Raw genomic sequence first — 24225 nt, 5'->3', positions numbered from 1 at the left:
AGCCCCGCCAAGGCACCCCAGTATCTGTGGTATCCAACACTAACTTATAAGTGTCCCCAAAGTGGAGGTACATGCCTTCTGATGGATAGGTGGCAACAGGTGGACTGAAGGGGAGCCAACCCTTCTTAAAAGGTACTATTACTATAGTGGAGTGAATACTGATTGAGCTGGGAGCAATAACTTGAGAGGAGAGCTTAGGACCGCCCGGAGTTACGGTAGTGGTGACTGCAATGTCCGCATACGTCAGCCTGATAACAGCTGATTGGAACTGAACTTACAATAGCGGATACGGCGGAAGGGGGGTTGGCGTGCGGAGAGGAGGACTGAGGATTGACTTTTAAATACAGAGAAGACTAAGGGAAGTCTTGGTGCCTCAGCGTGGAAGACAAATGTGTGTGGTTGCCTAGAGATTGGCATGTACTCTTGTCTGTAGAGTTGATACTATATCCAGCCAGTAGCAATGCTCAGGGGGAGCAGAAACTTAGCTGCACTGCTTGCTCTCAAGTACATTTAGCCTGCATTTGATAGCCATTTGCATTGCTTCTGAGATCATTCCAAATTCCACTGACAGATGCATCTGACCTGCGGTTGACCTCCTGGTGATTTGTTTTAAGCTGCTTTTGGGTTCCTATTTACTTGTAAGCAGAGAAAAGCATAAAGCCTATTAGCACAGGTCCCAAGTAAGCTGACTAACCTGTTGCTTTCCACATTGAGAGGTTGTGCCCCAACTTTTCAAGATTCCCATTACATGTTACTTTGATCGTGTGTCAATCAATACATTACCACTCCGTTCAGTATTAGTGATATTGGTATCACAGCGGCAGCTCCAGGTCTCTACTCGTCCGCACAAGTGGGATGCCAATCGAATGATGAGGATGGGAGGTTAATGCATGCGAGTTGTTGTTGCTAACAGGACATTGTCCCTTTAAAATTATGAAACTCATTGGTAATGGCCGCCAGCAAATTTACAATAAAAGGGTGTGTGGCTAAGAGCCAACGAATGTCCCAGATGAAGCTACGCTAATCGCCATAGCGAAATGCGTTGACTTCACTACGCTGCCCTGTCCTGAGACACTACTATAGTGGAGCGAGACAAAAAGACGCCACCTGCTCACACCTATAGCTGGCTATCGCAGTAAGAAGCTTGGAAGGCTAACAGCAGATACAAACCCAAAGGATAAACCGAGGAAACAAAACAAGCTTTACTTACCACCAACCCACAGACAACCGAATAACCTGTCTAACAGTATGCGTTAAAAACAGGGGTTTAGTCTGCACATATTTGCAAATGCATGCGTAAGCCACAGAGCCCCGCCAAGGCAACCCAGTATCTGTGGTACCAACACTAACTTATAAGTGTCCCCAAAGTGGAGGTACATGCATTCTGATGGATAGGTGGGAGCAGGTGGACTGAAGGGGAGCCACCCCTTCTTAAAAAGGTACAGGAGCACACTGAACACCCAGCACAATGGCAACACAGGTGTCTGTGAGATGCCTGACCAAAAAACACAACAGTGATACAAAAAGACGCCACCTGCTCACACCTATAGCTGGCTATCGCAGTAAGAAGCTTGGAAGGCTAACAACAGATATAAACAAACCCAAGGATAAACTGAGGGAAAAAGCAAGCTTTATATACCACCAGCCCACACTGTGTGCTCCTGTACCTTTAAGAAGGGGTGGCTCCCATTCAGTCCACCTGCTCTCACCTATCCATCAGAATGCATGTGCCTCCACTGTGGGGACACTTATAAGTTAGTGTTACGTACCACAGATACTGGGGTGCCCTGGCGGGGCTTGGTTTTTTCCTCAGTTTATCCTTGGGTTTGTTTGTATAGTGGAGCGAGTACTGACGGGTGCAATAACTTGAGAGGAGAGCCCAGGACCGTCCGGAGTTACGGAAGTGGTGGCCGCAATGTCCACATACGTCAGCCTGATAACAGCTGATTGGAACTGAACTTACAACAACGGATACAGCGGAAGGGGGGTTGGCGTGCAGAGATGCGGAGAGAAGGATTGGCGTATGTGGATATTGCGGCCACCACTTCCGTAACTCTGAACGGTCCTGGGCTCTCCTCTCAAGTTACTGCTCCCGGCTCAGTCAGTACTCACTCCACTATAGTAGCGTCTCGGAACAGGGCAGTGTAGTGACATCAACGTATTTCGCTATGGCCATTAGCGTAGCTTCATCTCAGACGTTCATCGGCTCTTAGCCATAAATGTTAACCGGGAACTAATGAATTCGTCATCTATGTGATCTATGATATTCATAGGAGCCTTTTGATTGCATTGAATGAGCTTTGGACTTTTCTCTTAGAGTGTTTTGAAATAAGCTGCTATACATTAATACTATTTGTATTTATTTCTATACAATTTTTTATTCCAACTTTCCAGTGCTACCTAAGGATGAATAATTACCATATGAAGTGGATTTCCAATGATGAATATAGGACATTTCTGTGCATTCTTAATATTTAAGCCTAAACCTTCACGACTCTCGCACTGCGCCCCCCCCCCACTCCAGAATTGAATTAGCCCACTACCTAACCACTTTTTAATTAGATGATATAGGGGATACAATTAGATCCCATCTTACCAAATTTACATTTACAGTGGTGTGAAAAAGTGTTTGCCCCCTTCCTCATTTCCTGTTCCTTTGCATGTTTGTCACACTTAAGTGTTTCGGAACATCAAACCAATTTAAACAATAGTCAAGGACAACACAAGTAAACACAAAATGCAATTTGTAAATGAAGGTGTTTATTATTAAAGGTGAAAAAAAATCCAAACCATCATGGCCCTGTGTGAAAAAGTGATTGCCCCCTAAACCTAATAACTGGTTGGGCCACCCTTAGCAGCAACAACTGCAACCAAGCGTTTGCGATAACGTGCAATGAGGCTTTTACAGCGTCCTGGAGGAATTTTGGCCCACTCATCTTTGCAGAATTGTCCTAATTCAGTTACATTAGAGGGTTTTCGAGCATGAACGGCCTTTTTAAAGGTCATACCACAACATCTCAATAGGATTCAGGTCAGGACTTTGGCTAGGCCACTCCAAAGTCTTCATTTTGTTTTTCTTCAGCCATTCGGTGGTGGACTTGCTGGTGTGTTTAGGATCATTGTCCTGCTGCAGAACCCAAGTTCGTTTCAGCTTGAGTACACGAACAGATGGTCGGACATTCTCCTTCAGGATCTCTTGGTAGACAGCAGAATTCATAGTTCCTTTTATCACGGCAAGTCTTCCAGGTCCTGAAGCAGCAAAACAGCCCCAGACCATCACACTACCACCACCATATTTTACGGTTGGTATAATGTTCTTTTTATGAAATGCAGTGTTCCTTCTACGCCAGATATACTTGGACACACACCTTCCAAAGAGTTCCACTTTTGTCTCATCGGTCCACAGAATGTTGTCCCAAAAGTCTTGGGGATCATCAAGATGTGTTGTGGAGAAATTGAGACGAGCTTTGATGTTCTTTTTGCTCAGCAGTGGTTTTCTCCTTGGAACTCTGCCATGCAGGCCATTTTTGCCCAGTCTTTTCCTGATGGTGGAGGCATGAACGCTGACCTTAACTGAGGCAAGTGAGGCCTGCAGTTCCTTGGACGTTGTTGTGGGGTCTTTTGTGACCTCTTGAATGAGTCGTCGCTGCGCTCTTGGGGTAATTTTGGGCGGCCGGCCACTCCTGGGAAGGTTCACCACTGTTCCATGTCTTTGCCATTTGTGGATAATGGCTCTCACTGTGGTTCGCTGGATTCCCAAAGCTTTGGAAATGGCTTTATAACCCTTTCCAGACTGATAGATCTCAATTACTTTCTTTCTCAATTGTTCCTGAATTTCTTTGGGTCTCGGCATGATGTGTAGCTTTTAAGGATCTTCTGGTGGACCTTACTGTGTCAAGCAGCTGCTATTTAAGTGATGCCTTGATTGTGAACAGGTGTGGCAATAATCAGGCCTGGGTGTGGCTAGAGAAATTGAACTCAGGTGTGGACAACCACAGTTATAGTATGTTTTAACAGGGGGGGCAATCACTTTTTCACACAGGGCCATGATGGTTTGGATTTTTTTTCACCTTTAATAATAAACACCTTCATTTACAAATTGCATTTTGTGTTTACTTGTGTTGTCCTTGACTATTGTTTAAATTGGTTTGATGTTCCGAAACACTTAAGTGTGACAAACATGCAAAGGAACAGGAAATGAGGAAGGGGGCAAACACTTTTTCACACCACTGTATATTGATGTGTGGTAGCAGTGGACTAAAACAATACGTCCGGACTTGTTCAGTGTTATATGTTGTTTTAGGTTTGTCCTGTTCGTCACATTTGCATGCAGTAACCAAATCTGATTGTTCATTCGGTCAGTTTTAATCAATGCACCTTACGATCTTTTTGATACATAATTGTTTAAATAAAATTTCAATAAATTGATTGAAAGCTTGATCTATAATTTGTTGCTAAAAGTATCCCCCTTTAGCCTGGCTCTATCGGGCTAATTTGTTCGTTATATGCTATGGTTACAGCAACAACACCATAATAGGCGAATGATCTATTGACGGTCACCTCAAGTATTTGACCGTGTATTAGTGGCTATGCTTACTTTCCCAGACCCTTTTTCCTGTTTTTCCCTTTGTAGATCCCCTACCCCTGTGCATGACATCATGAGCAGAAGGAAAGTCATCCTAGAGAGTTATTAAAAGCAAGAGTAAAAAATAACAAAAAATAACAAACATGTTACTCATCTGCTCTATGCAGTGGGTATGCACAGAGCAGCCCTGATCCTCCGCTTTTTGGGTCCCCTGCTGGCGCTTCTGGCCCCTTCCTCCTGCACAAGGCACCCAGGCTCGCTCCTGGGCTCAGTAAGTTTAGGATTATTTAGGAGATATTTCACTTGTAGTCCGCCAAAAATTTAAACGGTGCATGCTTGGGGAATAAACAAAACTAAGTGCAGTTTCGGTAATCGCAGCTCCCGTGTGTGACGTCACGAGGCTCTGGCGTGACGTCACACGGCCCAGAAGGAAAAGAGGCCAGAAGATGGATGCCGCCTACACAGGGGACATCGCTGGATTCTTTTGCAGGTAAGTGGCACATAATGGGCTATCACATACTAGCCCATTATGCTTTTCAATTGCAGGCTTTGCAGCAAGCAAAAGAGGAAGTAAAACCCATCAAGGTTTACTTCCGCTTTAAAGGAGACAATCATAAGAAAGGTGCTCAATTCTAGGCTTACCTATTGGTAGAAGTCCAAAAAGAGGGTTTACAACCACTTTAAAATTTAGTAAGTGTTGTCATGCCTTTGTGTTACCACTGGGGACTGTATTGAGCATTTACCACTTGTATTGAGCATTTTTTTTTTTTTTAGAAAACTCCACTTCCCGTCGCAGGGTTTTCTGTGGTAAACCAACACACGCAATCTTCACCCTTCACGGTGGGTTCTGTTAAACCTTCAGGAGCAGGGGATCCTAGAGGAAACCCACAATTCTGGACCTGTAATAGCACCACCTCGAGTAAAAACCTTATGGCTTTAATACCAAAAAGTACTGGGTCCCAGGGTGCAGCCCTCTAAAGAGAAGCATTACAGGCTAGACCTTGTTTCTTCGGATACGAGGCCCGGGTACCATTCAATTCTGCCAAAAAGACACTTTGAATGGATCCGGCTGCATGGCTAGCCCCAGCAAGGATTTCTCCAGTAGAGCACAGCACATCTTTACTCGTGACCAACACCTTAGACACTGGCGAAAAAAACTGAGGTACTCCCACCAGTGGGAGGGGTTATGTAGGGAGTGCACTTTTTAATTTAGGGCATGCCAGTGTCCATCACCTGAAGGCGGCCTATAACCCACATAGTAACTACTATGGCTCCGTGTCCCGTGATGTACGAAAACAAAAAAAAAACATTTTATATATATATTTTTTTTTTTTTTAGAAATGCCCATATACTGTAGTGGTGTTTCTAATGACCACCAATAGAAATATTTACTGAATGTAGAACTAAAGGGAATGGCCAAATTAATGCTGCTCTAGGAGAGTGACCGACTCTCCCTACTGAGATTCAGTAACATGTACAAATCCAGAATATTAAGATGTTTGAGTAAGGGCTGAATTCAGTGTGAAACCTGTTACGTGTTCATTTTTCCATCATACCTGTGATGTCATTTTAGGCTCGGTTCCCACTGCTGCGATGCAAGAACCTGTGCAAATCCAGTACGGGTTCCTGCATCACAAACAACTCGCAGGCAGTTCATACTGCCCTATGTGAACTGCTGCGGGTGTCAATACAAAGTTGATGACACCCACAGATTGCATTGCGATATGCAAACCAACTGTCAATTTGGACAGGAATCGGATTGCTTAGGGGTGAACCCCAATTTTCTTTTTGATGTCATAATGTAGAGTATAAGATTTCCTATCATTTGAGCCCAGTCTTGCCATACAGAGTTAATGCAGCTCTGAGCAATCCTATTTTATTGTTCAGTGAGATAAATCTTGACAAACAGAGAAAAACTTTGACAAATCCTCCCCCTTGCTATGAGTGACCGGTGATGCACTAGGCTAAGAGACATGCAATATTTTTTAATTCCCTCCCACTCCTTTCTTCTGCTGCTCTGCCAGAATTGGGCGTTCCACACCTTAGCATGATTGGGCATGCTGAAGTCATGTGGTTACTTTCCTGTCTTTTCACTGGATGTTAGAGATCATAGCAGAAGTTCAGGGTAAGAAATACACACGAGAAAATGCATATTGAGGGTACTGTAGAGGTGGGCGGGGAGTCTACTGACATCACGACTCCACTCACCGAGCTCCAGACAACAGACCCATCCACAGAATATGCAGTTTTTTGGGTCTCACAGACAGAGACAGACAGTCACAGACAGAGGGGAGACATTTGACAGTTAAAGATACATGCAGGAGGCATGTATATCCTTCTAGATAACCCCTATGGCAGTAGTTTAGAAAGGATGATGTTTGGGTTTACATCCACTTTAAGCCCCATACACACTATCAGATTTCCTGCTGATTTTTGTCTTCAGATTTACCAAAACCATATAATATGAGGTCAAACCTTAGGTTTCAATTTGTATGCAATCAGGCAGGCCCTTGCACTATATGGTTTTGGTAAATTTGAAAACAAAAATCAGCAGAAAATCTGATAGTGTGTATGGGGCTTGAGACCCTATTCAATTTTTGTTGTCAAATTTCCTTCAGATTTACCAAAACCACATAGTGAAAGGGCCTGCCTGACTGCATACAAACTAAAAACGAGAGTTAGACTTACCGGTAACTCTGTTTCTAGGAGTCGTCCAGGACAGCACTAGAGAGATAGGCTCCACCTCCAGAGGCAGGAAACACAAACCAGATCTTTAAAGGGCGGTCTCCGTCCCTTCCCCTTCAGTCTTGTAAACGAGAACTTCCCCGGAAACGGCTTCTGTAACGACAAAAACACTTGTCCAGCATTATAACAGCATATAGGGAGGGAATCCATGCTGTCCTGGACGACTCCTAGAAACAGAGTTACCGGTAAGTCTAACTCTCGTTTTCTCTAGTCGTCTGTCCAGGACAGCACTAGAGAGGATCAACGAGAACTTACCAGATTAGGGGGGGGACTACCGCTTGAAGGACCTTTCTCCCAAACGCCTGGTCTTGCGCTGAGATAAGGTCCAATCTGTAATGCTTCATAAACGTCGAGTAGCTTGACCAAGTTGCTGCTCGACAAATTTGTTCTGGTGTTGCTCCAGCTCGCTCTGCCCATGAGGTCGATAGCGCCCGTGTGGAGTGAGCCATGGGGGAAAAAGGACATTCCATTTTCATTCCTTTGTAGGCTTCTACAATAGCTTGTTTGATCCACCTTGCAATTGTATTTTTTGAAGCTTGTGACCCCAATTTTTTACCCGCATGTAAAACAAATAATGCATCTGATTTTCTAATGTTTTTTGACATCTCCAGATATTGTAAGACACAGGCTCTCACATCCAGTTGGTTGAACTCAACCTCCTTAGGATTAGTGGGAGACCCACAGAACGAAGGCAAAACAATTTCCTGTGTTCTGTGGAATTTTGTCACTACTTTGGGTAAAAACCCAGGGTCCGTGCGCAACACCAGCCTATCCTCAAAAATTTGTAAAAACTGCTCTTTCACCGAAAGTGCCTGAAGCTCGCTAATGCGTCTGGCTGTGGAAATAGCCACTAGGAACACCGTTTTAAGCGTGATCCATCTCAAGGAAGGTTCTTCTTCCAGAGACTTTTTTACCCATCCCTGTAACACAATTGACAGGTCCCATTTGGGTAAAATTTTGAAAGGAACAGGTTTAATCCTGGTCAACCCCTTAAAGAATCTGCTAACTAGCGGGTCTATCGCCAGAGGTTGATCCAAAAAAACAGACAGGGCCGTAATTTGTACCTTTAAGGTACTAATGGCCAGCCCCTTATCCACACCGTCTTGTAAAAATTCCAAGACTGTCGGGATACTTATAGACACCTTTTTAGTGTCCAACCATGAACAAAAAACTTTCCAGTATTTAACATAAATTGCTTGGGTTACCTTCTTCCTACTAGCAAGAAGTGTTTTAATTACCCTATCTGAGAGTCCCTTAGACTTCAAGAGACTCTCTTCAGACGCCAGGCCGATAACTTTAGGGTCTGTAGTTCTTGTAGCAGAACTGGACCCTGAGACAGCAGATCCTCTCTCTCGGGCAGTATGAGGGGAGGTTCGTCTGTCAGGCCCAGCAGCACCGAGAACCATGGTCTCTTCGGCCAGTACGGAACCACTAGTATCAATGTGGTCTGTTCCTGCAAAAATTTCCTCAGGACTAGAGGAATTAACTTGAATGGGGGGAAGGCGTAGCAAATGTGAAAAGCCCAGCTTTGTGCCAAAGCGTCTATCCCTTTTGCCCCTGCCTCCCTCTCTAGGGAAAAGTATACTGGGACCTGGGTGTTCGCTTTCCTGGCGAACAAGTCCACTTCCGGAAGACCCCATTTGCGCACTAACATCTGGAAAATCTCCCTGTTTAGTGACCATTCTGATTCGTACACCCGGTGTCGACTCAGAAAGTCCGCCAGGTGGTTGTCCACCCCTTTTAGATGGACCGCTGAAAGCGATTTTAGGTTTTCTTCTGCCCAATGCATGATCGTACTTGTTAGTTTGATCAAGGACGGGCATCTTGTTCCTCCCTGCTTGTTTAGGTAGGAAATCGTCACTATACTGTCGGAAAGGACCTGTACATGGTGGTCCTTCAGATCCCTGGCGAACACCCTTAAGGCTTCCCAGACTGCCTGCAACTCCCTCCAATTGGCTGACCTCTGGGACTGTGTCTTCCCCCAGCATCCTTGGGCTACCTTCGACCCCAAGTGGGCCCCCCAGCCCCAAGCACTGGCATCCGTGGTGATGCGAACAGACACTGGAGGAGACCACCAAAGACCCCGTACTAGGTTCTCTTCTCTCTTCCACCACCAAAGAGACCTTTTGGTCTTTGAGGATAGATGGATAGTCCTGTCCAAGGACTCTTGTGTCCCGTCCCAACTGCCCAGAATATTGGCCTGGAGACACCTGAAATGAGCTCTTGCCCAAGGAACTGCAGGGATTGTTGCCACCAATAGGCCCAACCCTGCCATAGCTGACCTGATGGAAATTGTCTGATTGGACTGCAGGAAGGTTACCATGTCTTTCACCTTTATCACTTTTTCCTCCGTGAGGAAGACTTTCTGTTACACTGAATCCACCAGAAAACCTAGATACTGTAAGACCTGTGTTGGTATCAGGTGTGACTTCTCTTGGTTTATCAACCACCCCAACCTTTTTAGACAAGAGATAGCTACCCTCAGATCTCCCTGCAATTGGAGCTTTGAGGGGGCAAAGAATAAAAGGTCGTCCAAGTACGGTATGACAGCGATCCCTTTCAGTCTTAGGGGAGCCAATGCTTCTGCCAGGACCTTGGTGAAAATCCTGGGGGAAGAAGACAGACCGAAAGGCAGAGCCCTGAATTGGAGGTATCGAATCTGACTTCCCCAAAGAATCGCTATCCTCAAATACTTTTGAGAGTCTTCTCGAATCGGGATGTGAAGATACGCGTCCCTTAGGTCGAGAGAGGCCATGAAACAATTTGGAGGGAGTACTGATCTCACTGTAAAAATTGTTTCCATCCGGAATTTCCTGTAAGTTACCCACTTGTTCAGTAACTTCAGATTCAAGATCAACCGGAATTTGCCTGACGGTTTCCTTACTACAAACACGTGTGAATATAAACCCTGATTTATTTCCTGTGGCGGAACTGGCACTAGAACCCTCTGATCTATTAAATCGCCAATTTGCGACAGCAAAGCTGACGCTTTCTGGGGGTCTTTGGGAGGTTTGGTCAGACACATCCTTGCAGGTGGGACGTGTGTGAACTGTATTTTGTAACCCTCCCTGATGATCCTCCGGATAAAAGGACTTGGAGTAGTGTATTCCCACTGTGGGAGGAACTGCCCCAGTCTCCCCCCCACAGGAACCGCGTCACTGGGATTTAGTGGTTTTTTTAGAAGAGGAAAAGAGATTGCTTTTCTGTTTTCCTCCCATCCACTGTTTCTTAGGGGTTGACTCCTTAGAGGTCTGTCCTTGTGACTGTCCCTGTCTTTGAGGACGAAAAAAGCGTTTGCCTATAGTCTTCTTAGGTTTGACAGGAAAAGCCTTTTTCTTGTCTGCAGTACGGTCCAGGACTTTCTCAAGATCCTGTCCGAACAGAAGGTCTCCCTCAAAGGGGATGCCACATAACCTCACTTTTGAGGCTGAGTCTCCCGACCAAGACTTCAGCCAAAGTGCCCTACGTGATGAATTTACGAGGGCAGCGGTCCTGGCTGACAATTTAACAGACTCCGCAGAGGCATCTGCTATATAGCCTGCTGCTTTATGTAGCATAGGAAGGGAATCCAGAATTTCCTTTCTGGAGGTCCCCCCTTCCAAGTGGCCCTGTAATTGTTCCAGCCAGACCTCCAAGTTGCGAGCCACTATTGTCGTGGCCATTGCAGGTTTTAAGTTATTCATGGTTACTTCCCATGACCTCTTTAACAGTACTTCCATCCTTTTATCCATGGGTTCCTTTAGAACACCCATGTCCTCAAAGGCGAGATCTGTTGACTTTGCACACTGGGAAAAAGCTGCGTCTACCTTGGGCACTTTATTCCAAACACAAGAGGGGTCCTCGCTGAAGGGGAATCTCCGCTTCATGCTTTTAGGAAAAAATAACTTTTTCTCTGGTTCCTCCCACTCTTTTTTGATTGAGTCTATCAGTGTGCTATGAACCGGAAAGACCCTAACTGAATCAGTTTTAAGGGTCTGATACATCCGGTCATGCAAGGACAGGGAGACTGGCTCCTCTCTGATTTCGAGTGTCTCATAAATTACCCCCAGTAAGGCATCAACCTCCTCGAGTGAGAGCCTGTATCTGGGAGAGCTTGACCCTTGAACAGGAACATCTCTGGATGATGCCGCCTCACTTAGGCCATCCAGAGAATCAAGTTCCTCCTCCTCTGATTCGTCACCTACAACTGGGGTGGAAGCAGAGGGGACTGCGGCTGGTTTTGGGGTTTCAAGGTTCGCTAACATTGCTTTGATGGATTCCATTTCTTTCTGTACTCCAGAAATCAAATCCTTACAAGCTCCCGTAGCTTCCTTATAGACCAATTTGTCTATGCATGGTTTACAAAGGGGCTTAGACCATCCTTCTTTTAATTTAGCCATACATGAAGGACATCTCTTCTTCCCCCCTGACCTCTCTGGTTCTTTGGGCAGAGCCTAAGGCAAGAGAAGGAGAGAAGAAGGAAGGGAAAAAACAAACAAGCCAACGTCAGCGAAACCTTTAGCAAAATAGGACGCCTTCACCAAACACCTATGTGCACCCCACCAACCGCTAACAGGATTCGCAAGACTCTTTAGTCCGGATCCTGTTTGAGAGAGAGAGGGAGGGAGGAAAAATACACCTGGACCATTTCAAAATGCCTTTGCATTGATTAGTCCATTACTCCCCCCCCCCCCCTCTCTCCCAGCCCTGTAGGTACAAGACACCTCTGTGTTTGCCTACCTGAGCTGGTTCGGCTCCACTGCCACTCTCCACTGCATCCATTTCGTTCAGAGCACGCCTGAAGGCTTCCCCTCGTAACGGTGATGAAGCGATGCAGCACGAACGCTTGAAGCACGCGCTTAACCGCCTGGAGGTTTTCCTTCGTAATGGCGATAAAGCGATGCAGCGCGAACGCCTCGTGGCTGCGGCTTTTTATAATAGCCGCCAAAGTCCCGAACGTCCACGCTCGCCGCGCGACCCGGAACCGGTAGTGGATTGCCGGAAGTCCTCTATCCTCCTCCTGTGATGCACAGGCCGGAACTCGAAGCCTGTGCCCGCCCCCCGCCTGACTTCGCGCCAATTTAGAACCTATTGTCAGGCGGGGAAACGAACGCCCTCCCCGGGCTTCAGAAGGAGAACGCCGGTTCGAAGCTGCAGTCAACCCGACCGGAGGACTTCAAAAACGTCCGTTTACCAACAGGTAATCCGAACTCCTTCCCCGTCTCTTATGGGCTATCCCACCGTCAGGGGAAGGGGAGCTCCTGATCCAGCCTCCTCCTCCGGTGGAGGAAACACAAAGACTGAAGGGGAAGGGACGGAGACCGCCCTTTAAAGATCTGGTTTGTGTTTCCTGCCTCTGGAGGTGGAGCCTATCTCTCTAGTGCTGTCCTGGACAGACGACTAGAGAAACAACCACTTCCGGACCAGCTTACGCCGATATACATCGGTACTTTGAAGAGGGATATCGTTATGGCAGCAGCTAGCTGGCATAACCCTGGCATCCTCTTCTTCAGTGAGCAGTTCGCTTTCCGACAAAAGTAGTCTCTGGGGTGGATTCGTCGCAAGATCACTTTTATCGGCGACGGGAGAGGGGCCACTTACCATAGACGATGGCAGCAGCGGAGGCGATCAGGTCCTCTTCCTGGCCTGGTATGGAGAAAAGCGAGGGGAAGATGGAATCCACCCGTCTCCATAAAATTGCAGGGCAGAAGCGGCGTCAAAACGTCAGTTCCGCCCATATCTCTTAAAAGCAAAATTTTTTTTAATAAATTTTTTTTTATTGCATTTTAGTGTAAATATGAGATCTGAGGTCTTTTTAAACCCCAGACCTCATATTTAAGAGGTCTCGTCATGCTTTTTTTTTTTACATTCCTTGTAATAGGAACAACATTTATTTTAATTTTTTAAACATGCCCCGTCCGGCAGAGCTCGTGTGCAGAAGCGAACGCATACATGAGCATCGCCCGCTTATGAAAACGGTGTTTAAACCACACGCGAGGTATCGCTGTGATCAGTAGAGCGAGAGCAATAATTCTAGACCTCCTCTGTAACTCAAAACATGCAACCTGTAGAATATTTTTAAATGTCGCCTATGGAGATCTTTAAGGGTAAGTTTGTCGCCATTCCATGAGCGGGTGCAATTGTGAAGCGTTACATGTTGGGTATCAATTTACTCGGTGTAACATTATCTTTCACAATATAAAAATAAACAAAAATGGGCTAACTTTACGGTTTTCTTTTTTAATTTAAAAAAGTGTATTTTTTCCAAAAAAAGTGTGCTTGTAAGACCGCTGCGCAAATACGGTGTGACAGAAAGTATTGCAACGACCACCATTTTATTCTCTAGTGTGTTAGAAAAAAGAAATGTATAATGTTTGGGGGTTCTAAGTAATTATCTAGCAAAAAAAAAAAAAAAAAAACTTGTAAACAAATCTCAGAAAGAGGCTGTCATTAACCACTTGCTTACTGGGCACTTAAACACCCTTCCTGCCCAGACCAATTTTCAGCTTTCGGTGCTCTCACACTTTGAATGACAATTAGTCATGCAACACTGTACTCAAATGAATTTTTTGTCCTTTTTTTCCCACAAATAGAGCTATCTTTTGGTGGTATTTGATCACCTCTGGGGTTTTTATTTTTTGCGCTATAAATGAAAAAAGACCGAAAATTTTGAAAAAAAAAAAAACGCATATTTCTTTGTTTCTGTGACAGAATTATGCAAATTATTAATTTTTCTTCATAAATTTTGGCCACAATTTATACTGCTACATATCTTTGGTAAAAATAACCCAAATTAGTGGATATTATTTGGTCTTTGTGAAAGTTAGAGAGTCTACAAGCTGTGGTGCGAATCGCACAAAATTGATCACATCTGATGTACTGGTGGCCTATCTCGCTTCTTGTGACCCGAACAAGTCAGGAAAGTACAAATACCCCCCAAATGACCCCTTTTTGGAAAGTAGACATTCCAAGGTATTTAGTAAGAGGCATGGTGAGCTTTTTGATGTTGTCATTTTTTCCCCACAATTCTTTGTAAAATTAAGATTTTTCATTTTTTTTTATTTTTCTCCACAAAATTGTCATTGTAATAGGTTATTTCTCTCACATGGCATGTGTATACCACAAATTACACCCCCAAAAAAATTCTGCTACTCCTCCTGAGTATTACAATACCACACGTGTGGGACTTTTTCACAGCCTGGACACATAGAGAGGCCCAACATGCAGGGAGCGCCATCATGTGTTCTAGGAACATAAATTACACATCTAACTTGTTGACTACTTATTACACTTTTGAAGCACCAGGACAATGACACGCGACACTGATGACAGATGGCACTGATACGTGGCAATGATGACACTGATACGTGGCACTGATGACACGTGGCACGGATGACAGATGGCACTAATATGTGGCACTGACAGATGGCACTAATATGTGGCACTAATATATGGCACTGATGACACGTGGCACTGATGACAGATGGCACTAATACGTGCCACCGATGACAGATGGCACTAATACGTGGCACCGATGACGCGTGAAACTGATGACAGATGGCACTGATGACAAATGGCACTGATACGTGGCACTGATGACACTTGGGACAAATGGCACTGGGGACAGATAGCACTAACAGGTGGCACTGGGGCGGGATGGCACTTTTTTTTTTTTACTTTTTTACTCTGACGGCGCTGCAGCCGTTCTTCTCTCCCCTCTCACACTCTGTGTGAGGAGGGAGAGCGGCGCTGAGATGATCTCATATGTTTACATATGAGATCATCTCCCATTGGACACGCCGATCGCGCTGTAAACGGCCGCTGTGATTGGCCGTTTACAGCGATCTGTGTTTGCCTGTCCCCGGGGGACACGGCAAACACAGAACTTCCCCGATGCGCGCCCGCGGCGGTGCGCATTGCGGAAGTAAACATTAGGACGTCCAGGGATGGCCACCCGGACGAAAGCACCTGCTCTACGGCCGTCATTCGGCTATAGGTCGGGCGCCAGGTGGTTAACCACTTGCCGTCTGCTCTATAGCCGAAAGACAGCTACAGCGGGGACTTCATTTGCTGGGAGGGTCATGCTACACTGTTTATTAAAATTACATTTTTATAATTTTTTGTCTCAGCACAAAGAGAGACAAACATGCTTTATAGTTTGTTATAAAATTTTGCAAACGGGTAATTTTTCTCCTTCATTGACATTCGCTGATGAGGCTGCACTGATAGGCACAGATAAGGCGACACTGATGGGCACTGGTAGGTGGTATTGATAGGCAGCACTGGTGATGAGGCACATTGGTGGTGACTTTTATAGGTGGCACTGATAGGTGACACAAGAAGCCTCTGCAGAGGCTCTCCACAATCGGGACTGATGTCCCTCTCAAAGCCACCAGTGATTGTTTTTTTTCTCCTCACGTAACCAGCGTGAGGAGAAAAAATAGCCAATTACCGGCTGTTTACATCACATGATCAGCTGTCATTGGCTGACAGCTGAACATGTGGTAAGGGGTCGAGATCGACCTCTTACTCCGATCTGTGATCAGCCAAGTCTCATAGCCTCGCTGATCAGAGAGCGCACCACGTGCACCCTGCAGGGGGCGTACAGGCTGCTCGGGCAAATTAAGTCAGCGCTGCAGCCTTCTTTTGGCTATAGCGTGGATAGGAGGTGGTTAAAGGGGTTGTAAAGGTAAACATTTTTTCACCTTAATGCATTCTATGCATTGAGGTGAAAAAACATCTGGACAGTGCTGCCCCCCCCCCCCCCTTTTACTTACCCGACCCCTCGAAAGTCCCGCGCTCACCTCCGACATCCTCTTCGCCTCTCCGCTGATTGGCTAGAGTGGATGGATTGAAAGCAGCGCAGCCATTGCCTCGCGCTGCTGTCAATCACATCCAATGATGCGGTGCGCCAGGGGGCAGGGCCGAGTGATACAGTGAGCTGCTACAGCCGCCAGCTGTATCACGGGAGTGCGCCACGCAAGTACCTCTCACCATGCGTGGGAGCTCGCATGAGCGTGAGAAGTACTTGCGGGGGGAAGCCGAGACAGCCGCCGAGGGACCCCAGAAGACCAGATTCGGGGCCACTCTGGCCAAAACGAGCTGCACAGTGGAGGCAAGTATAACATGTTTGTTATTTAAAAAATTCCCTTTACAACCACTTTAAGGTTTGACCTCATATTATATAGTTTTGGTAAATCTGAAAACAAATCTGCAGAAAATCTAATAGTGTGTATGGGGCTTAAAGTGATTTAAGACTTTGTGTTTTATTTATTTTTTAATAACAAACAGGTCATACTTACCTCCACTGTGCAGATCGTTTTGCACAGAGTGGCCCTGATCATCCTCTTCTGGGGTCCCTCGGCGGCTCCTCCTCACATCAGATAACCCCCTAGGAGAAGCGCTCTCCCCGGGGGAGGTTACCTTGGGGGCGCCAATGGCTGCGCTGCTAGCAATCTATCCAATCAAGAGTCGGGACCCCATGCAGAGAGGGAGAGCGCGTCTCCGCCAAGGAAATTAGGGCTGGGGGGCCAGTCATTGACAGAAGGTTTTGCAACTTATGGCAAAGGATGCATTAAGGTGAAAAACAACAAACCCTTTAGGACTCAATTCACACTGCCGCAACGTGAGATCCAACTTGTGAGATCCTGAGTCGCGTGACATGTAATATCCCATGTTAGTCAATGAGAACTGTCTTATTAGCACTACTGGAGTCACTCTGACTTTAGAAAAGGTTCCTGTACTACTTCTATCTGACTTTATTGGAAGTCACCTCCAAGTCGGATCCTCATCTATACTGATGTGATATGGATCTGACATTGCAGGATGAGTACCCACGCTGTGCGTGACATCTTCTTGTATGCGGTTATCTCTGCTTACGTGCACAAGACAAAGTCGCTTCAAAGTAGTACTCAAGTCGCCAGGAAGTCACCTGGCAAAGTCGCAGTACTAAGAACCCAGCCTAAGGGAGGGTTATAGCCCCTGTCAGGTTGTATTCCCCCATCTGTATCTCATTAAGTAGATTTCCTGTCCCATAGCCACACCATGAAGCGAGAGTGTCCCCAATGAAAGATTCCCCTTCTACTCCTGTTCTGGGGACAACCAGAAATTTTGGATTTTTTCCCCCTTTTCAGTGATAACAGGGCAATTAGGGAAGGCGAATCTCCCTAACGGGGGCACAGTCAGCATTAAAAAAAAAAACTGACAGGGGTTCTAATCTCTTTCCATTCTATTAAAGGGGTTGTAAAGGTAAATGTTTTTTCACCTTAATGCATTCTATGCATTAAGGTGAAAAAACATCTGACAGTGCCAGCCCCCCGTTTTACTTACCTGACCCCTCGAAAGTCCCGCCACTGTCTACCGTTCAGCCTGGCCGCTGATTGGCTGGAGTGGATGAATGAAAAGCAGCGCAGCCATTGGCTCGCGCTGCTGTCAATCACATCCACCGACGCGGAGCGCCGGGGCCGTGTGATACAGCGAGCGGCTATAGCCGCCGGCTGTATCACGGGAGCGCGCCCGCAGATGCTTCTCACCATGCGAGGGAGTTCCCATGAACGTGAGAAGCATCTGAGGGAGGAAGCTGAGACATCCGCCGAGGGACCCCAGAAGAGCAGGTTCAGGGCCACTCTGTGCAAAACGAGCTGCACAGTGGAGGTAAGTATAACATGTTTGTTATTTAAAAAAAAAAAAAAAAAATCTCCTTACAATCCCTTTAAAGTGGTTGTATGGTCAATTTTTTAACTTTTACCTACAGGAAAGCCTATAATAAGGCATACTTGTAGGTAAAAAAAAATATCTCCTAAACCTGTACGGTTTAGGAGATATTCCCCTCGGTATGCGCCGCTGACTGCAGCGGCGCATGCGCACAAGGGGGTTCTCTCCGTGAAAATCCGGCAGCGCTCGTGCGGCCGGACTGAAATCTCCCGCGCGCATGCGCGGGAGTGACGATATCGCGGCTCCGGCCACTCACAGCGCCGGAGCCGCGATACCCGGAAGAGACGCCGAGGGAGCATGTCGGCTCCCTCAGCGTGGATCGGGCCAGATTTCGGGGCCTCGTTCTAAGGTAAGTATTTCATAATGAGCTAGTATGCGGTGCATACTAGCTCATTATGCATTTTGCTTTGCAGGTTTAAAAAAAAATAAAAAAAAAATTGCGGGTTTACTACCGCTTTAAATACTAATAAAGATTTGCTGCCATTAGCTGTAGTTGAACAAGTTGGTAAAAGTTCCCACCTCATGGACCACCATAAGAGAGAAGAGCCTTGCTCCAACACACAGACATGAGAGGAGAGTGCTGGGAGACCGTTAGTTTCCAGTACATGAGGTAGGCCCGAGTCCTGGGACGGACAGACCACCAACATTTACCTGCGAAGTACCCGCAGGACGGAGACGCCACAAGTATAGAGTGAGCTCCAATACACAAGACTGAGGGGGAGACGGAACAGGACAGCCCGGGAAGGACACAGCCACCTCTATCCGAGACTTCTACTAGAACGACATCCCGACTTCCCTCACTCTGCGCCAACATGCCACCGTTACCTGCTCTGCACTCTTTCCTGGAACTTTTCATGTGCACGCGCACCTACTCAGACCAAGGAGCACGAGCAGGCAGGCTTAGCTGAGTGCCGAACGCATCGATGTGAACCCCGGATGCAATCCGTGACAACTAGGAACTAGGTGATGGGCTGGGCACACGTGAGCCGGAGAGGAGAAGCTCTGATGCCGGTAATATAATGAAAGGGCGGCCCTCTATATTATCCGATCAGAGATGTGACTTGTGTTTTATGTAGTGGGTAGCAGTCTACAGTGATGGAGGGAGGTGGGGGGGGCTGCTAAGTCCTATGGAGGTACCAGAAGGTACGTCTATCCTGTGATAGGGCCTCCTGCTCTCCATGCTGCTTGTCTGAGGTACTATGGATGTGGTGACAGTTGGTCCAGGCCACATTTCATGAGTATTGGGTGTTGGTGGTGGGAGGCTGAGCACAGGAAATCCATGATTCCTTGGGACATACATTATATTCTCGGGGATGTGTCCCCAGGGCCGAAACTAGGGGGAGGCAGGGGGGGTGGTCATATGCCCGTGGTGACGCCAGGGGTTCCATCACCCCCACCCACACTGGGAAGCGTGTCACTGCCACCTAATCAAGCATAATGGACAGGCAGCAAGCACCCACTGTATAGTTTGCCAAATGATCCAAATAGGAGGGAGACTACACAGGAGGACTAGCACTGAATCTATAGCCGGCGCTATAGAAAGGCATTCCAGAGTGGTACTTCAGCATGGGAGAGCCTTCGTGGAACTGGATTAGAAGAGGAGACCTTGGACTGGAAAAGGGTTGGCTTGGCAAAGACCCTGGATTAGGAGATGATAACTGGGAGGGGAGCACGCCGGAGGCCCTGGACTTGAAAAGTTGTGTTGCTGTGGCAGAGGACCTGGATTCAGAGGGCAGGGTGCAAAGGAGGCCTTGAATTTGAGAGGGGGGCTTTAGAGGAGGCCTTAGACTGGGGGGAGAGGGAAAGAAGAGGCCCTTGACTAGGAAATGGTAGTTGCTATGGCAAAGGCCCCTGGATGGGGGGTACTAGGAGATGCTAAACCAGGTGAGGGGGTGCCTGGAGGTCTCTTATTAGGAGAGGGGTGTCTGGAGGCATTGCTTGTTTGACTGTACTTTTTCTGTGAATCACAGCAGTTCAGATTGTTTTGCACTCCTGTGACCTGTTTTCAGCTGACAGTGGGCTGACGGCTAATGTCACAGAGCCTGTCCAGTCTGGAGAAAGATTGCAAATATATGGCCTGACAGCCAGCAGCTCTCTGCTCAGGGAACACTGCGAAATTAGTGATTGGCAGTGTTTGATTACTCGGTTGTCATCCTTAGAGCTAGCGGGGGGACAATACAGCTATCCACCTACATAAGTATGATTAAAAAAAAAAAAAAATTCCCATACCCGGCATCTTTTTCTTTCCTGCTATCTGGCCCACATGATAATTAGGCCTCATTCACATGGAGCATATGCGTCCATGCCCAGTGTGATGGCTGTGTACCGCGTGGGGATGTTCCCTGCAGGCAGTCCAGTCAAAGTCAATTGGGACACAGCAGCTGCGTGGACATAGTCGAATGTCAAAATTAGACACACAGACAGGAAGGGATGCATGTATTCGAACGCATAGTGTCTGCATTCGGATCTGTGCACCCACTTGTATAGTTGAAGCAAAAGTAAGTGGCTCAGCATACAGGACCTGTCTCGGCGCCTATCTGAATGACTCCTTAAGGGAATTTATCAAAACCTGGAGCAACTGCATGGCTTTTTATCAGGACTGCGACGTTGCAGCGGACTGATTGGACACTTTTTTTGGTACCATTGACATTTTATACAGCAATCAGAGCTAAAAATAGCCACTGATTACTGTATAAATGTCACTGGTAGGGGGCGATCAAGGGTTAAATGTTTTCCCTCACTGTGTGTTCTAACTGTGGGGGGCGCCACTGACTAGGGAGGAGACCGTTCATTGTTCCTATATACTAGGAATGCACGATCTGTCTCCTCTCCCATGACAGGATGTGGATTTGTGTGTTCAGATCTCCTTGCTCTGTCAGGAGCAATCGTGGGTGCCGGCAGACATCGCTGCTGTCAGGCACGGGCATCGGCTCCTTAGGGAGGGGGCGTGCACCCCCTATACTCAAAGTGTCCACCGTACAGCTATGGCGCTTTGTGCAGGAGTGCCATTCTGCCGCCGTCAATGGACAGCGGGCGGTCGGCAAGTGGTTAAAGCATGTTATACAGCACAGTGCTTGTCCTGTGTCATTTGGACCCCCGTATCACTTGAAATACCTGGCTGATCCTGCCTGCCTATATCCTCCACTCTGCAAATAGACCACGATAATCACGGCTAATGAGCCCTGACATCGTGGTCCGGGTTTGCGTGATTTCATCAGTTGCAGCCTGCTATCTGTCTCCTGAGTCCTTCTCCCCTCTCTGCCTGTCTCTGCTACTAGTGCCTGTCCCCCATCCTCTGTGCACCATTATAATAATTGTCCCTGTGTTCTGTAAAAAAAAATGCACTATTGTACCTGTATGAGCTCCTCTCCTGCTGTTTAGCTGATTGTTGGCGACTCAGATCTCTCCTCTCTAGCCTACTGCAGCTGTGAGCCAGAGAGAGAAGCAATGAGAGAAATCGGCTGAGCGGCGGGAGCGGAGCTCATACAGGTACAATAGTGCATATTTTTTTTACATAACACAGGGACAATTATAATGGTGCAGAGAGTATTGCAGCATTTAATAGAAGTGGGTTAAAGTGGCGTTCCACTCAAAAAAAAAAAAAATATTATTAAAATTCCTAAAAAAATAAATAACATTTTTTGGGAAAATGTTTTTTTTTTAACTCACCTCTAAATGCCTGTTGCTAGGGGGTCCCTCGTAGTCTGCCTCCTTCAGTGCCTGGGCTCCTGATGTCAATTCCCCTCAGCACAGTAAGGGCTCAGCTCTGCCCCCTCCCTCCTGTTAGTCATCTGGGACACGTCACAGGTCCCAGGTGACTGCATGGCCAATCACGGCGCCGCTCGCGCATGCGTAGTGCCCACAGTTGCAATGCTGGTGCCGCAGAGCGGAGAGGGGGATGAGCGGGACTTCGTTCCCCGCATCGCTGGAACTTGGGACAGGTAAGTGTCCGATTTATTAAAAGTCAGCAGCTGCAGTATTTGTAGTAATATTTGTTAATATTTTATTTTTAAGGGGAACTCCTCTTTAACAACCACTTTAAGCTTCTGTCTGTTCATATAGCTAGCTATCAAGCCATAGTAAGAGTGTCCATGTTTTATATATGTAACAGTCCCATATTAGATGAATCTGGGCAGAGTTCCTTTTAAGGTTCTGAGTCTTTTATGGTTTTTATGTAAGTTAAGGTGGCAAGCCAAGACAGAGTTCTGCTTCTTTGTGGTTTCCTGTAAATTCTACATATGTTTCTTACCAGGAAATTAGAACAGCAACAACAATAATACTTCAGTGTTCTGTATAAGGCTATAGTGACCATATTCATATACTCACACTACAGCTGGGAAATAGATCCTCTGATCAGTCCCAGAAGAAAGTCCAGCAGATACCACAATGTATACTTACCACCAGTGGTGCCCATAGGGGTATGGTATAGGCTTCGACTGTGCTGTGAGGCTCTTCACTCCATTCTTCATGTACTCTGCGAGGTTTTAAAAAACAACTGAATGTCAAATTAGTGGGTAATTTCCCCCTCTTCCTGCCCAGGCCAATTTTCAGCTTTCAGCGCTGTCCCGCTTTGAATGACAATTGCAAGGACTGTACCCATATGACATTTTTATAATTTTTCGAGACGGATAGAGCTTTGTTTTGGTGGTATTTAATCACCACTGTGTTTTTTTTTTTTTTTTTTTGCTAAATAAAACAGAAAATTTTGAGGGGGAAAAAGTCTTCTTAGTTATAAAATTTTGTAATGAAGTAATTTTTCTCCTTAAAAGGGCTTTCACACTGAGCCACGTTGGTGGTAAAGTGGCGTTATTTTTAGCGCCGCTTTACCCGCGCTATTCGGCCGAAAAGGGGTTAAATCCGAAGCGGCGTTTAGCCGGCGTTATCGCAGCGCTGCCCCATTGATTTCAGTGGGGAGCAGTGGTGGAGGAGCGGTGAGTTCACCACTCCAAAGAAGCTGCTGGCAGGACTTTTTCTGACGGCCAGCCAGTGCACCGCTTCATTGTGAAAGCCCTCAGGCTTTCGCAGTGGAGTGAATGGAGCTGATTTTTTCTGGCACTATACAGGTGCTATTTTTAGCGCTGTAACACCTGAAAAATGCTGGCAGTGTGAAAAGGGTCTGACAGGCCGCACTGATAGGCAGCACTTATGAACGCATATAGGCGGCACTGATGGTCACTGGTTTGCAGCACTGTTGGGGCTGCACTGATGATCAGTGCCCTGATTATCAGTGCAGATGTCCCTGCTGAGGAATGCTGCTTACCAGCTCTCCTCTCCTCATGCATGCTCAGCATGAGGCGAGGAATACTGAAAACCAGCATTTCCTGTTTACACTGTGATCAGCTGTGATTGGACAGCTGATGATATCGTAAAGAGCCTACGTTATAGGCTCTTTACCGTGATTGGTGATGAGCTGTGTTCGAGGGACACAACGCACCACTGAACACCACGTTCCCTGTGGTGAGTATAGGAGGATGTCATATGACGTCCTCCCAGAACGAGAGTGCTCCCGCCCATTTGTCATTTCACTGTACGTCAGGCAGGAAGTAGTTAATGATGAAATCTAGGTTAAAAAAAAAAAAATTATTTTGCAATTGGGTTCCTTTTGACTGCAGGGATAAGGCTACGTACTATGGACGATTATTGAACAGCGGATTCCTGTGGCAGTCACTGAGCCAACAGGGAGAGAGAGAGGGTTTACAGTAGATCAACGGAATATTATTCTTTGGTTTGCCTTAAAATCTTCAATTTGTACGAGGGTCCAGGATACCAAAATTTTGACCCGTTGGTACCACACACCATCACCATCAGGCATAAATGATAAATGGTTTTCAATTTTATTTATTTTTTTGCAAATAAATATGTGAAAAGTGTGGTTTGCATTTGTATTCAGCCCCCTTTACTCTGATACCCATAATTAAAATCTAGTTGAACCAAGTGCCTTCAGAAGTCCCCTAATTCAGGGCTCGACAAAACCCGGGCGCCAGGTCGCATTGGCGACTAGAAATAGCGACCTCGCGCCTGGGGCAGCACAGCTGGGGGTATCCTGTCTCTGTGGACCCCCCCAGCGTGATCGCGTCGGGCCGTTCCGCCGGCGGCCGAAAATTTAGGCCGCGGCTTTGAGGCCTTCTGCGGTCCTATGATTCCTTATGGAATCTGGCGCCCTCTTGTGGTCGCCGTTGGTATGACAAACCAGAAATTCTAAT

At 46.6% G+C, this 24225-nt stretch overlaps 1 protein-coding gene across 5 annotated transcripts in view; it reads right to left on the bottom strand.

Moving 5' to 3' along the window:
- Positions 1-18933, bottom strand: part of S100PBP (S100P binding protein) — a 115636-nt gene extending 96703 nt beyond the window's left edge. For 2 of the 5 annotated variants that reach the window (XM_077482022.1, XM_077482027.1), the window contains exon 1: positions 18674-18841. The gene's annotated coding sequence lies outside the window, so the exon portion shown is untranslated. The other 3 variants (XM_077482023.1, XM_077482025.1, XM_077482026.1) reach the window with 3 other exon arrangements.
- Between the last annotated feature and the right edge of the window lie 5292 nt (positions 18934-24225).

Source organism: Lithobates pipiens, unplaced genomic scaffold, assembly GCF_037356315.1.
Source record: "Lithobates pipiens isolate NorthernLeopardFrog02 unplaced genomic scaffold, aLitPip1_a1.2 Scaffold_16, whole genome shotgun sequence".
NCBI classification, from domain to species: domain Eukaryota; kingdom Metazoa; phylum Chordata; class Amphibia; order Anura; family Ranidae; genus Lithobates; species Lithobates pipiens.
The sequence above is the reverse complement of the archived record's forward strand: the minus strand, read 5'-3'. Positions and strand labels throughout refer to the sequence as shown.